The sequence below is a fragment of the Watersipora subatra genome, chromosome 6, assembly GCF_963576615.1.
Source record: "Watersipora subatra chromosome 6, tzWatSuba1.1, whole genome shotgun sequence".
NCBI lineage: Eukaryota > Metazoa > Bryozoa > Gymnolaemata > Cheilostomatida > Watersiporidae > Watersipora > Watersipora subatra.
The window spans coordinates 24226379-24242876 of NC_088713.1; the positions used below are offsets into that span (position 1 = coordinate 24226379).

The 16498-nt window shown below is 35.7% G+C and overlaps 1 long non-coding RNA gene, 2 other non-coding genes and 1 pseudogene across 3 annotated transcripts; 3 read left to right on the forward strand and 1 right to left on the reverse strand.

Moving 5' to 3' along the window:
* Positions 1–1460: 1460 nt before the first annotated feature.
* Positions 1461–5431, forward strand: LOC137398738 (uncharacterized). The gene is made up of 3 exons (XR_010979013.1): positions 1461–1585; positions 3532–3666; positions 5079–5431. It is a non-coding gene; the product is annotated as an uncharacterized lncRNA (long non-coding RNA).
* Positions 5432–8836: 3405 nt separating this feature from the next.
* Positions 8837–8918, forward strand: Trnas-gcu (transfer RNA serine (anticodon GCU)). The gene has a single exon. It is a non-coding gene; the product is annotated as a tRNA-Ser (tRNA).
* A 248-nt stretch (positions 8919–9166) lies between these two features.
* Positions 9167–9248, forward strand: Trnas-gcu (transfer RNA serine (anticodon GCU)). The gene has a single exon. It is a non-coding gene; the product is annotated as a tRNA-Ser (tRNA).
* A 1404-nt stretch (positions 9249–10652) lies between these two features.
* Positions 10653–16498, reverse strand: part of LOC137398769 (ATP-binding cassette sub-family F member 1-like) — a 40337-nt pseudogene continuing 34491 nt past the window's right edge.

Below are 16498 nucleotides of genomic sequence, written 5' to 3' on the forward strand. Positions count from 1 at the left end.
TAAGTATGACTCGCTTGGTCTTCCATAACCGTGGTTTTACGACGTTTTTTCAGTTTACGTCTATTAAATCTTTACAAAGAGATTAAAAGCGTTTTTGTATTACTGTATAATGAACCAAAATATCAACCGAGATTGTTTGTGGGCATATACGTAGAATTTAGTTAAAACTTTTCGGAATTTATGAAGTTCGATGCGTGGGAAAGCTAAAAATCCGCATCGTACTCCTTCGAAAGATTTCGAAGGTATGCATTTACATAGTATTATGCCTGAAAATATCGGACAAGGCAAAACTAGGAGGAGGAAATATCCGCCATACTGATTTATTTTTCCTGTTGTTGTAGTTTAATTAATGGGTTAACGATGCTTAACTCATCTGCAATACTTGCAATAAAATTCACAATATAGTAATAAATGATATTGACGCTCTTTGCGATCGTTATTGCTGGTGAGTAAAGTTTTTTGCATTGGTACAAATTCAAGTTTTTCTCCGTAAATAAAACCGAGTGTTAAAGACTGTGTTTCTAAATAATTGCACTCCATGGTGGTAAACTGCAGTGGATTATCGTTCTTGGATGTGTTTGACGTTGGAAAACAGCTTGAAAAGCATTTGCGAGTCATAGAATGGATATAATTTGTCTTTAAAATGTCACGCTTCTGTAAACAGAAATTCATTAAAAAGAGTAGGCCTATGGCACTAAAAGGGTTACATATTGCTTTCGTTCTTTAACTGTACCTCTGTGCTTTAAGAGAAGTACAACTTTTAATATGATTTTTTTCACGTATCACAGCGATGTTATCGAATGTCTTAATAACTGATAAAAACACTTTTGCTGGTTGAGCGAGCTTTTGCTAATAGAATTGAAATGGCTTTGAAGCCATATATGCGTAGAAAAATGGGTAAAGCATGTTACTGAGTAGTAGCATATATCTTTTGATTTCATTACCTACTTCAGAGGCATTGTTGATAATAAATCTCATTGCGAGTGACTGTGTGTTGTGTACAAACGGAGTAATGGTGAATCATTAATAGTTTTTGACTGCCATAAAATAGAGAAGACAACTCTGATGTGACAAACTCTGATACAAGTTTGAACGCCATTTCCTTAATTTGAAGAATTCTTTCTTTGCCATTATTTTTGTCACCAAAATTTCATAAAGATGAAGATCTATACGCATATATCAAATGAGTAAAGACATGTTTGTTAGTCACTGAGCTACTAAACTTGTTATTCAGTTGGAAAATGTTGAGCAATATTAGTAGTGACCAACCAGCAGTTTTTAGTGGCCAGATTTAGGGTTTGCAACTACAAGGTTATCGGTTCAATCTCAGTCCAAGTCCATAATCATTAGATTCTTACCATATAGATAGTTTATCGATTTGTTGTTTGCAAGATCTCTAATGTGGTTTGTTTGCGATTTTTTAGAATGAATCTCACAAGATCTGGCCATTATCCTTGCATCTAATCGTCTAATCGCTATCTAGTCAATCACCACTACTATGGTCAATTTGCCAACCATACACCGGTTCGGCTCAACAGTAAATTCTCCATAACCAATTGAATCGGTATCAATAAATGTGGGACAGGTGAGATCTAGACATATTTCTTGCATTTTTCCATCACCATTGCAAATTTTCCATGTCTGTGTTTTTATTATACATGTTGTAGGCTTACTAATATGTTATCAATATGCTTTAAGTCAGCTACATGGAAAGTTTGTTGATTTGTGCGCTAAGCCCTTAACGTCGTGACAACCTAATCAAATTCGATAAACATACCATATAGTATTCAGTACATAAGACCAGTCCTTCTATTGCAATGTCGCCTCGCACACTGACCAGTGTGTATTTATGCTACACCTACAAGCTTCCAGCTCGCTGCGCTGGAAGATGTTACCATAGAGCATTTGTGTTTGAATCCCAACAGTGACTTCGTTTCTTTCATGAATTTAACCCTTTCAGCCCTAATTATTTTCCAGTTGAGTGCCCCCCTGGCCTAATTAATTTTTCACACTCAATATTTAATAAAGTGAGGTGTGTTAGATTGAGCATAAATAAAGCTGCGTTTAAAATAAATGAAAATAGTTTTTTGTAATTTGTTGGTAACATTCTTAGCTACATTTTGATACTAATATATACACATTAGGTTAATTTATATTGGATGTTATTGATAAGATTCAAATCGATACATTTTTTGGAAATCGAAAAGTCTAAGTTTGGCTGCTACTACCAGTCAGCTTTTTGGTTGATAACACTTCAGTAACATATTAGGATGACAAGAAAAGGTGTTATCATCAAGTTGCAAAAAAAATTTGGAGTTCTAACCAATAGAACTGAAACTATGAGCCTATACGCAATATTATGGCATAATGTAGTTTCCGTTCCATTGTTCAATCAATTGGTATATAAGGTCTATATATCATATTTACATTCTATAAGGACAACATTTATTGCAGTTATGATAATAAACACGAGATGCAAACAACTGGAGTACAAAACTAATATAATGTATCGTTTTTATCAACTAAAATTGTGAAAAGATTTGTCAAATGAAATTTTTTTCTTCGAAAAACTTAAAAGTTATAACAATTTAGTAATTTTGACGTTGTACAATTGAAACCCACTTTGTGCTACTAATAAACGGTCATAGTGTTGTTGTAGATCACTGTCACTGCTAAATTCTTCACCTGAACTAATTATTACGTTAGATTGTAGATTTAGCCGTTGTCTTTCGGCAAACGCATTCAATATGGCGACCTCCAGAGTTGAAGTTTGAAATCTATCACAGGATTTGCCTAGTAAAATGCTTTTATCCAACCACATTTCTGGTATCAAAACAATCCTCAGACTGTTATCTTTCGAAATAAAGCTATAAAAAAACGATACACACAAAAGGAGTATCAATAAAGCTACTCAGAAAGTGTCCCGAAAGTGTTGGCTTCAGGCCCAAGTGTGAACAACTTCTCCCGAAATAGTTGGCATCAGGGGTGAGAGGGTTAAATAGTATTGCTGCGGTATCTGCACAAAAATATGACGGTAACGTAATTCATGGCACGATTTCTAGTAAAATTCAACTTCAAAAAACCGTTGCAAATCAAAATTACATGATATCACATATAGGAATTTATTTATAAAATAGTGAAATACCAGTAATCCTACTCAATGTGAGCTGATTGGAACACCAGGTCCCCATTATTCACAATTCGAAATGTCATCACTAGGATTCTCTTCTGGAATTACGTGATATGTTTTGAATTTGATGTTGGTTTTTGTAGTATCTGCCTACAAGGCCACACCTCAGTAATCCATTTGACACATCCACTATTGGGCATTCACATCTTTTTCTTGTACATGAATCACGATTTCTGACAGAAATCTGTCTTGCGGCATTGCTACTCTGTTGAATACCTATTATCCGAGGTAGCGGTTTTGTTCTTGTATTGAGGTGAACCAGTACGTTGGTTAAGTGCTTGTTTTTTGTTCTCTGTGATCTTCACTATAACATGTTACTCTCAGGCTTTTGTTAATTGTAGTATTCCCGACGGCGCCAAAAAAGGCGTCCTTACTGATGGTGTTTTGAATGCCATTTCTTCAGCTACGCATTGCCCGCCTCTGATCCCGATTGAACTATTAGCGAATAAAAGATTTGGGCCATGGAAGAGGTCACGGTATGTACATGTCAAAACCAGGATTTTCGAACCAAACTTCAGATCTCGACTTGTACTCTTGAATTTACGATAGATCTATAGTTACTCTCCCTTTAACTGTGATTTTTGTTATTGAAAGTTGGAAAAATTAGTTTCAAATTTAGAAATGCTGTAGTACAAAACGTAGATTTTTTTGGCAGATTGGAAGCACATTTCAACACTAACTACCTAGCACATCAGAATTTTAAGCAGAGAAAATATGGAAATCTAAGAGTTGTGTGCACGTGTACATAATTAAGAAAGCAACTCTTGAAAGTTTGCATTGTGTTAGATTATGTATAACTTGTGATAAGCATGTTAGGTTGAGAATCGTGCTGCCTTTTACCAAAATGTCAACTTAGAGCGAGTAGTGCGATGTAATTTCTTTTTCTCTTTTTATGACATGATTTTCAGCTATTTGATTGTGATATAAGATAGGTATGATTGAAGAATTTGACAATATGTAAGAGGCAACAATAGCCGATTGACTATGTATTTTTAAAAGAGTGTACGCGCTAATTCAAACAAGCTTATAAAGGAAATTGAAAAGGCAGGCTGCTCGCATACTTCTAGATCAACTAAAACTTACAAAATCTTATCGTTTAATTTTTCATTAAATATCAGCACGGCGTTTCTTAAAGCTTTGGAACAATCTGCAATAGCATTAGCAGTGCTTCTCATTTACCTGCGTATATAGCTGTTTGCACATATAGCGTCTCATCAGAAAGGTTAACCTCCAAGTAAATAACTCGACTAATGCGGAGTTGTTAGCTTACAGTTTGTTATTATTTTTTAATGGATATGTCCAAGTTCGTGTTTTTTGCTACATGAGATTTACTAATTAATTTACCGCATTGCTATTCTACAACAACTCTTTTTTAAATTTCAAATTATTAAAATGATAATTCAGCATAAGAACAATGCGACTAGGACATTCGTTGCTTCTGAAGAAACTTACTATTTGCGCAACCCTAAATATGATATGCTTGTGCATTTTTCATAATATGCCAATATGAAGTTGCAGCCTTATAGGAAGCTCAGTTATGAAGCCATTAAATAAAAAGCTGATTAGGATGATTTTGAAAATATGGTGGTTGTGCACTCTTGTATCCACCTGTGCCTATTATGAGGAATCGCGATTCCAAAAACTTGAATGAGTGGACAATATTACCTTATTATAGAGTGCCCACAAATAGTGAAAAGAAAAGTATTGCTGGTACTATTTCATGTATCTAGCAAGTGACACTGTGATGTGGCAGATCAACCTCGATGTTCATTATTACTTTGTTAACAGGTTGTTGCCATATTTAGTTTATACTCATATTTGCTTTGTTTGTATTCTGTACTTTTTAGCAGTTCTCATCTGCTAATATAAATGCTTCTTCACATTTCAGGGCTTAAAGGATTGTACTGTAATCTGAATTGTTGGATGAAAGAACAGCCTTCGCCACCACAATCCAAGGACGGACGAGCTGGAAAAACTTTAGTCTAATGTGGTAAAGCATTTGATGGACTGTAGCGTTATTCACAAATATGATCATAGCTTTGCTTGTTTGTCTCTGTGTATCATTGATATATAATTTATTCTGGTGTAAAGGTTGTGGTATTTTTCTGCCATGTTTTGATGATGACAATATATATATAGAGTTTAGTCATTTTATAGCTATATTTTTATTGTGTTTCATATTATTTTTTGTTATTATATCATGCAACTGTTTGTACCAAAATATACAGCTTCGGAACCATGCCCTAACTATTGAGATGCTCACAAAGATTATTTTAAGAATAATCTAGTAAAAGTCTTCGTATATATCTAAGGTGCAATATTTGTTGAATGGCCGTCAGCCTTGAGAAGAGATGTTGTGTGAAGGTTAAGCATGGCACATTATAGAAAAATTAGGTTGCTTCGGAGACGTAATGTTGGTGGAATGTTGTATAGCTTAAGTAAAGAATATTGTCGACGGTTATGCTCGGTACATTATAGTAACATTGTACGCAATTCATTAGAGGAACATTCTGTGAAACATCAAAATGTTAGAAATTGTCTACACAGTTACACCCCACTAATGTTCTGCACGGAAACGTTCCTGGAATGTTAGCTAATATCTTTGAGGCAACATCATGAAAGGCATGCTTGTGGAATGTTCTGTAACATTCTCCCCATGTCGCAGGAATTTTGCACCAGATCATCTGCTGAATGTTCCATAATGGTGAAATGCCATACTGTTCCGAATATATTAGAAGACAATATTATGTGAATGCTTATACCCAGACATTTCAAAGTAGCAATCCTGTAACATTGCTGGGACATTCGATAACAATGTTTTGTAACAACGTTATAATAACGTTAGCAAACCTTTTCCTCGTTCTAACGTTCTAGCTAGAATGGTACAATAATGCATGATTCATTTTTTAGAAGTTGTCCCCCTTTCATAACAAAAAATTATTTAAAATGAAACAAATTAAAAATGTTATAGATTTTTCATTACAGATATAAAAACAAACAAAACAATGAAAAGAAAATAATGATAAATTTGAATGATTTATGTAAATGAAATAAAAAGTCACTATAAATTTCTATTTTCGCACTTCATTAGACATATCGCAAAAATGACTAGGGTCCATTAGCTCTGTCCATCCGCTAAACGGGTCAATGTAAAACGCGAGAAAATGAACTCTTCGCAACTGACCAAGTCGCCACATATACATGATGTGTCAGATATTTGGTGATAGTCTATGTACCGATTGATTAACGCTACGTGTCGTCTGACAAGCCGACGCGTATGTGAATCAATTCGTTAGTAGAGCGAAGCCATTGCCCATCAACTTGCATGCCCTTATAATTATATTTCGTTTTAGCTCAACGAGGTTACCGCGGCATTGAAAGCCATGCTCAGTAGCTAGGAATATTGTATAATAAAGATGGAAATCCCTACGCATCAATGTCCCACCAATGTTCTATGCGTAACCTTCCTGGGATGTTAACTAATAGCCTTGAGACAATATTATGTAAGAAATGTTCGTGGAATATTACGCAATGTTCTCCCAATATTGTGGGAATGTTATGCAGGATCATTTGCTAACATTCCAGCAACGTAATTCCCACAACGTTGCTGGGACGTTGTGGGAAATACGTCCCAGCAACGTATTTCCCACAACGTTGTAGGGACATTATGGGAAATATGTTCCAGCAAAGTAATTCCCACAACATTGATGGAACGTTTTGAGAGTTACGTTACAGCAATGTTTTTCCCACAACGTTGCTGGAACGTTGAAAATGTGTCTACAAATAATCTTGTGACAACGTTACGATGTAACGTTTCTGGGACTTTTCGGAACCTCCCTGGAACGTTCTGGGAACGTAAAATTGTTAGTTGGGGAGTAACAATGAGAAGTAGGTCTCACACCTTTCAGGTTTTCATCATTATTGATTTGTGTGTAGTTAACAACTATTATTTCATTGTGTGTTAATTTCATTTTACTAGTACTCTAGCAGTCTGCTGAGCTGTGAGAAATTGTAATAAGTGAGTGTACAATTAATCTAAATGACAGCAAGGGGATCGTTGGCTGCAGGTGGTAGTGTCAGTCTGCCATGATGGAAATTATGAGTTGGAACCCATTTGAAATTATTCCTTTTTCTTTGCCTCAAAGGGTAGTTTCAGACAGAAGGAAAAAACATATCTTATTATGGTAAAGGTTTTAAATTAATTTGTTTAGTATGTATCTAAAATTATTTATAATTATTACAAAAAATTGAGATTAGGAGTCCGCTGCTCTCTTAATATAAGGAATGACGAGCAAACAAGGAGTTGTCTACCCATCATTACATAGTCTTTGGAAGCCGTATCAAAATCCTCAGCTTTTAAACAGTCTATGCTATAATATGAAGAGTCTAGAACTCGGAAGCAATGCTAAGAATTTTAAGAAAAAAATAATGCACCACACGGGATTCGAACACAGATACTCTGAAAAGTACCAACATTGTTGTTGACATCTGAGGTGACCTAACCTAAAATCGACAAAAACTATGGCCACGAAAATACTCAGATCATGCTCAAGTTTGATCTTGATGTTTATAAAGTAGTTGCAAAAAGACCGACAGGATAGTAACGCATAATGCAGTAATTTGAACCCAACAGCTGACATCAACTGTAGCAGTGACAGCAACTAGTGATGTCATTTTGTATACCTTTATATTCCTAACATTATAACTGGGATCATGTTTTGTTGATTCACATCTTGAAACTTTCTCGCAATCAGATCAGAAAAAAACATAAAATAAACAATTACAAATGTTAGAAAATACTGTAAATTTCTGATAAAACTTAATAAAATCCAGTGTAAGTTCCTCCGTAAGAGCAATTGAACCTGATTGGCTAAAAATGCATTAGTTCAGTAGCAAGAAAACATCCAATAATAGAGACATGCCCAGTAAATTTACCATTTCTGATATCAGCAGTGGCTTTCTGACATCACAATTTGTTGTTTGTGTGTCAAATGTGATAGACCAGAAAGCCACGGGCATTCACTATTGGCCATGTTTAATTTGGCAAATTAGCCTGTGGTTTTATGGTTGTATTTGGGTTTGGCAAACTACAGAAATAACGAGCTAACCAAAGTTATAGCTATTGGAACCAGCTTCCTACAAAATAAAAAACTGTGTCTACCAAACTGCCTTTTACCACCATGTACTGGTAGATCTTTTTTACAGCTACGGCGAGATGTGATAGGATGTATTTCCTACCACATTTCTGAGGTCAAAAGGTCCTCCGACTTTGAATTAGTAACACCGAACTACAACCTGTTTTTCACAGGTCAGATACTCTTGACTGTAAAAATTTAGTTTTTGAGTAAACAATCTGTTGTTTGTAGGTCAAGTATGCTAGACCACAGGAGCTCTCTATTTGCCATATATCCTTAATTTAGTTGTTTAGCTTGTGATCTCGAACTGCAAACTGTTGTTCACAGACCAGACACTCTTGACCAATGAGCCAATACGGCTCTCGAATTAATGGACTGCTAATCCATTTCTCTCTGGGAGGGTGGGTTCGAATCCCATCCCTGTCGATAATTTTGAATGCCAACCTTTTATTTTTGTATTAATAATAACTCACATTAGAGTAATATAAAAAAACAATTTTTAATATCAGCAGATAAGGTGGCCGAGTGGTTAAGGCGATGGACTGCTAATCCATTTCCCTCTGGGAGCGTGGGTTCGAATCCCATCCTTGTCGATACTTTTGAAAGCCAACATTAATGTAGTATTAATAATAGCTGACTTTAAAAATGATATAAAACACATGTTTGACTATCATCAGATAAGGTGGTCGAGTGGTTAAGGCGATGGACCTAATCCATATCCTTCTGGGAGGGTGGGTTCGAATCCAATCCCTGTTGATAATTTTGAACGCCAACCTTTTATTTTTGTATTAATAATAACTCACATTAGAATAATATAAAAAAACAATTTTTAATATCATCAGATAAGGTGGTCGAGTGGTTAAGGCGATGGACTGCTAATCCATTTCCCTCTGGGAGCGTGGGTTCGAATCCCATCCTTGTTGATACTTTTGAAAGCCAACCTTTTGTTGTATTAATAATAGCTGACATTAAAAATGGTATAAAAAACATGTGTGACTATCAGAAGATAAGGTGGCCAAGTGGTAAAGGCGGTGGAGTGCTAATCCAGTTCTCTCTGGGAATTATCTAAAACTCTAAAACCTCTGATCCTCAAAGATGTGATCATATCAAACTAGTAGATTACATCAGAAAGTAAAGATATTCTTCAATCCTGTGAGATTTTGTTTGTTCTTCTAGTTGGTCTGAGTGCCAGGATGTTTTGACAAATCGACAAAACCTGATAGCAGTTAAAACACTCAGAAGAGAAAGAACTGCCCTGGACTTCTACCAAAATCAAGTATATAACTGTGCTTCCTATTAAAGTGATAAATATACAATATATTTTTAGCATCATCAGCATTGACTACTCATATGTTTACACAGCCTTAAAAGAAAAATAATGTCACAAATTCTACCCAACTTATCTTTAAATCATTTGAGACTGATATAGTAATGCATCTGAGGCTATACTAGTTTTATTCTAAAAATCATAAGCTAATACAAAATAAAATAGAAGCCAATAGAAACGCATAACACTGCAAACTTGAACACGACAATAGCTGATGTTAATACTAAAAGGAATAAAAGAGTAACAGCCCTCTCAACACAATAGTGACAAGAAACTGGATTACAGACATCAGTGGTACGCACCGAAGACTTAATCACAGAGGCAAAACAAGAGCTGAGTCCATCTGTTTCTAGCCACACTAAGAGCATTATTAAAAAACATTTTCCAGCCTTCAACAAGACAAGTTACGGTATTGGTCAACCAGACAGGATGTCACAAGTTCAAACCCCACATGAAGCTATATTTTATCTAAACTTCCTAATCGTAGTTACTCTCAAATATATAGTCTGTTCTTCCATTCTCAATGCATAAACCAGTCTAAACAAATAACAAGGTAAGTAATATATACAAGACAAATGCATACTGGAAGGGCGAATAAATATAAATCATAATTTTCTTGAGAACTGGCTGCCAAATCAGAAACAGGTATGAAGTGATGATCACAATCTAGTACTCCAGCAGTCATGTGCAATATGAGAGGTTGTCACGTGTAATAAGTATGTGTACAATTATTCTAGAATGCAACCAAGTGGTCGAGTGGCACATACGGTAGTAAGCTTAGTTGAGAAGCTGAATATCTGGTTTTGAATGGCGTGTGAGAAATTTTGTTCTTCTATTGTTCTTAGCGTGGCTTCGAACAGACAGACATAGACAACTCCTATTACAGTAAAGGTTGGATTGTTTACAATACTAAACAGTTCTCATCTCAATCACTTTTTGCACTGGAATCTATTCTCATTCCTTTCACAACCTCAGTATATAAATACTACATATAACGTGTCTATATTGCCCATGATCTCCAGTTATCTCTGCACGACCCTGCCAACGCCGACAGCTGACAAGTGTCAACAGGTACATAGGCTGTAGTAATCACTGAAAGTGCACCGGCCTTCTCACATGCGGCTCTGGTCTACAAACAAAAGAACATGTGAAAATTCTAACAAGGTTTGATTCAGCAGAAGTTGTCAACTCATGACACAGCTCTAGAAGACAACTCCTTTCCATCAGTGTTAAAAATCTGCGATGAACTTGCACAAAATTTTCTCAGATTTTATTAGAAAGTGTTTGCAGAGATTGATCCTGTCGAATGTAATTGAATACTGAGAATGTCGCATCTGATCCCGGATACTCCGGGAAGTAGTTATGCTCCCTTTACCCTGATCCGGGAATATTCGGGATTCCATGTGGGTGTGGTTTGGACATAGTCTATTGGCTGTCCAGTAACTTCATAGGAAACAAAGAAGATTTATTTGATGTGTAGACATTTTAGGAATAGATTGCCTTAGATTCTAAATGTCTGTTGGGCACTATGCCATTTTATTCTCATTTTAAAAAAACAACTACGCCGTGAGCAATTTGCGGCCATTTTGTTTGCTATCGGTAATTATGAAAAGTCGTTTTTTAAATGCTTATAGCATTGCTATTAGCTCTGGTGATGAAACTTACTTAGATGATGATAAATATAAAGATCCCTACACCTTTGATGAGCATTTACAAGAACAAGGTGAGTAAAAGTCCAAGTAGTTAGTAAAAATACGATAATTCAGCCGACCAAAATAAATTTATATCATCGTTTCCATGACGATGCAACAGCTAATCAATCAAGTGAAAGTGATCGTAAAACTTATTGTCAGTTTCAGTTTGGTTAATGATTTATTTTGTGTATATGAATATTCCGCCATCAAATGACTCCGGTATTTGTTTTCATGAGGTAGGAATAACAACCCTGCTCATGGAACTGGGAGTAGTAATTGTAAAGGTATTATTAAACAAGTTGCATACAGGAAACACTAAATACAATGATTCCTTACATTTATCAACGCATTCAGGGAAGATGTAGCTAGTTTGGTACTAACTGACCATGGACCAAAAGACTCAACACCACAAGAAGATCATGATAGTAATCATGACATGGAAGTGGACATAGCGCAGACATAGTACCCAGGCATACTGAGTGTGATTTGTGATGAATGTCTTTGCCTAAATGTATTTCATTGTCAATCTGAGAATAGGTTCAAGTGAAATTTACTATTTTTAATCTTGTAGTGTCAATAAGGTCTGGTAAGATGTGATAACTCTGATAATTGTGCTGTCAATAATGTCTGGTAAGATGTGAAAACTCTGATGATTGTGCTGTCAATACTGTCTGGTAAGATGTGATAACTCTGATAATTGTCCGAATGAAGTTTCTGTACTGATTTTGCTGTATCCCTCGATCTAATAAATATTTTGAAACATATTTATGCAGTGTCTAGCAAAGTTTCATTGTGATATAACCTATTTTAAAGCATATCACTTTTCTCAAACTTGACATACATGAAGTTCTGTACGGAGTTTCATGTCATGTCTTTGATTTTGACAGTGCACTGAAGAGATGATAGCTAAGAAAACATTACAGTCAAATAGGAAAATACGTCAGCTTTTTAATGCAAAAAACTATAACAAAATCTGAACATTCTATTCTAATAAATCACAATTTTAATGCAGACTTGTATTGATATCGAAACTGCATAAAAAATTAACTAGTCATAGCAGGATAGTTGACACATTCATAATTAGATTGGAAAGCGTTATAGTAAAAATTGCCGTCCCATTGAGTTGAAATTCTAAACAAACTGAATACAGTAGACGCTCCAAGACAATCAACAAAGGCAAAGCAACAAAATCTTTTCACTGTAAAAAGCAGTTCTACCTGTTCGTCGTCCATCACTGTTCAGGCGTCATAGGATAAAGAAAACTTTTGACGATACACCAACTCGTGACATTAGGACTGGTAGACTGACGTTGTAACACTTTTACCAATCGTTCGACTTTGTATATATGAACAATAGCGCAGCTATCCTATTAGACTTTTTGTCGACACATTTAACGATCTATTACGACAAACTAAAAACTGCAAAAGTCATATATCATGGAAATAACGCTAAACAATGCGATAAGAAAGCCCGCTTGTTACAAAATCGTGCTTTTTTGAGCCTATTTTTCTCAGCGTTCAGCCAATTAAACATCATGTAACAAGCTACGAGCAATGTTAAATAGCTAATTCCTTTTTCATAAAATACTGAGATTATTTTGAAGGCTTAATTTAGATAATAATGGGTTTTAAGACACCCATCTCTATCATTCTAGATCGGACTAAACATCTCCAACTTCAGTTCCTAAAAAGCCATGATACCATCACATGTTTATGGACGGAGCTTGTTGTGTCGATTAAAAGTTGACTTGCAACAAAATTCACATTACAGTTGTTTGGTATCAACAGATTCACCATGTCTTACTCTGCTGTGTTGTGGGTGCAAATTAGATTGAAATGTGATTAAAAGCTCCTAAATGCTCAAAAACGAACTGTTAATAGCCGCCATCACTAAACTGCCGTAGATTCGAATCCCTCTCCATAACAGCTCAAATGGGACGTAATTGAACGATATGATTTCTGTTTACACTTTCATTCAACCTCATTCGTCAAAATATTTTCACAAATTTACTTCACATGTTTAATAAAACCATGTCTATTGTCCTTTTGGGTCTGTTTTATCACCATTGTAATGCTCTCATTTTAGGCACAGATATCTCAAATCCCACTATAAAATTCATTTAACTTTTTAACCTAGGTTCGAAGGAGTGCATATCATCCTCTGATAAACACGAGCCTGTTGGCCACCTGTGAAGGTCACAAAATGCTACAGTGATTATTCGCGCTGTTTGGCAAGAAGTATGGGTCACATGATCAGATTACGGCTAGACGATTAGACCAAGCAAAAACAAAACTTTAAAGTAGCGAGCATCTATATTTGATACAGGCTTTTCTGTAAAACTCCCAAGTCTTTATCATAAACTAGCGCTACGAGAAGTTTTATATTAAGCCTTTTATTGTCCTTTCAATTCCCATGAGAACATCACGTGTCAAAACAATAACCAAATAGATTGACTATGTCAGAAAAGAAAAACATACTGATTCCTATCTACAGCGGTCTCGTGATGGCTGCGATCAACTGTTCGTTTTTGAGCTTTTAAGAGCTTGTAATCACATTTCCACTTATTGTGCACCTACAGCACAACATAGTAAGACATGGTGAATCTGTTGATACCAAATAACTGTAATGTGAATTTTGTTGCAAGTCAACCTTTAAGTCATTTGCGAGACCGATATTGAACCGCTGTAGAAAAGCCTTCGTTGCTTTCAAAGTTAGTTGAACAATCTTTATTTTAATACAAAGTCAAGTCAGCATGTTTGATTTACCTAGTAAAACAATGAAAGCTGTACGTGAAAGTTATGTTTTAAAAGCGGGCAGACACCCACGCAACCATTCAATCACTCAGACTAACTAGCCATTACGGTACCTCAACATGCTCAAGCCACACTTTGGATCACTGATTAGAGGGGAACACACAGACATCATTCTCAAATTAAACTCACCAGAAAAAAACATATAATAAACAAGACAAAATAAACCCAGATAGTACTGAGATACTGGACAAGACAACTCCATATGAACATAACAAACAGTTTTGATTCACACTCACCAGAAGGTATGACGCCGGAAGATGTAGAATTGCCAGGAAATGCAAAAGTATGCTTTCAACTTCCAGAAATAATAATAAATCTTGATGGAGAGTATCAATACTATGATTTACCTATAATGGAAAATCAACCAATGATGACAGTAATAAATCAGGATTTAGATGAGTGGAAACCTTAAATACAATTCATGAAAGCAACAGCCAATCGCAGCCAGACCCTACCACCCATTTATAGTCAAACACGAAAAGACGAGAGCGCTTATGGACTCCGAAGAAACCCTAAACCAAAACGGATAGCAGACTTTGAATACTACGAGTAATTACAGTTCTCAGCTACACAACCGGAACAAGATTTTGGACTAAAACGGATTGTTCCTCAGGAATTACCACATCTATGACTATGATTAACCGAACAAGACTAGAAAACTTAACAACATTTCATTTTTTGCAACAGCAACAGATAACAGTGACAACGACATCAACAACCGGCCATAACATATCAGCCAAACCGCTAAGACATAATGCCACCACAAGCTTTGGATCTGAAACGAGACTAAGATAGACATCGGCAGCCTCCGTGGGTTCAAATCCATCAGAACGCGAAATATTATCTAAGATAGACATCGGCAGTCTCCGTGGGTTCAAATCCATCAGAACACGGAATATCATTTCCAAGATTTATAGCTGGACATACACACATATTATACACAAAAGTTGAGAAATGAATACATACATATAGAAGTAACTCATATTATTTTATTAGTCTAAGATGACACTTCAAGTTCTAAAGAAAAAGGAAGAAACAATACTGACAGAAAATAAATGCTTGTTGAAAAACTCATAGTAAAAATAATGTAGGATTTGAAAACATTTTAATATCAGAATGTATGACAGAAATTCAACAGCCTACATGTACCATAAATCTTCTATTTGAACGCCATGTGCTGCAGTTTTAACCCTTCCCTATAGTGACGCTTTATAAAAGGTGGCATTCAAACAACACTTTATTATTTTGATTAGCTGGTCAGAGTCTTGGAAAGATAAATAAATTCCAAATGAAAAACATGTGAAGGAATGATAATGTCACTTATATTTTGCACTCCGCTTCAGGCTGTTTTGGTGCTTTATCAAAACTGGAAGTACGTACCAAAGTACGCTAGAGTTCCCCCTTACAGCCATCATAGATGAACTCAAAGCAGCCGCCATTGCTGTCACACTAGGTCAGCTGAGCACTACCAGGTATTTTACCAGTAGAAGTTTATAGTAGTCTTCTGGGTTGGAGCAAGCAGTCTCACAATCACGTTTCTTTCTAAAACACGAAAATAACAAAATTTAAATTAAATTAAGCTTTACCATAAATGAAATAGAAACACTTGAAAAGACTTCACGGACAAAAATACATTTACGTATTTTTGGTATCAGCATTGATCTACCTCGCTAAAGGTTTCTAGTTCAAACCCCTTACAATGTAATCTTTTTTCGCACGCAACAATTGGGAAAGTTGTCAGCTGCTAGTTATACACAGTCATGCCAAGATCACTGAAGCATTGTTTGTACAATAATGCTCTTTAAAACACACACACACAGCATCTGCTTTTAGTGAGCTAAGCAGACATACTTGATTTTGAAGAATTGACTGATACACGTTCAAGTTTGTTTCAGCATTAAAACATTTTACATTTAGCACCACCATCAATATGAGTGGTTTATGTATAAATTGTGTCGGGAGATGAAACAGTCAACAGAAGATTATGCATATAGCTGAGGACACATATTTAACATTTTCACTGCCGTAGACGCATAAATGCGTTTTGGTGGGACGACTGCCGATGACGCGGTATTGCGATTTTCCCAGCAATTGCATGGTCACCTAATTTTATTATCCGTTGACAACATAACTCCCGGTCTTTAAGGCTTTATGAACTTGACCGTGTTGTCCGAAGATTTGTCGATGAAATTAGCCTAAAATAACAAAGCGATTTTAAACTTTTCTGAATTTCTAATTTAAAAACGAACATGTTTTTCATGTGAGTTCATTAATTACAGCGCACGAGTCAGAAAACAGGTAATTAGTTATGTTGATGACAATAAAGCCAATTCAGATTC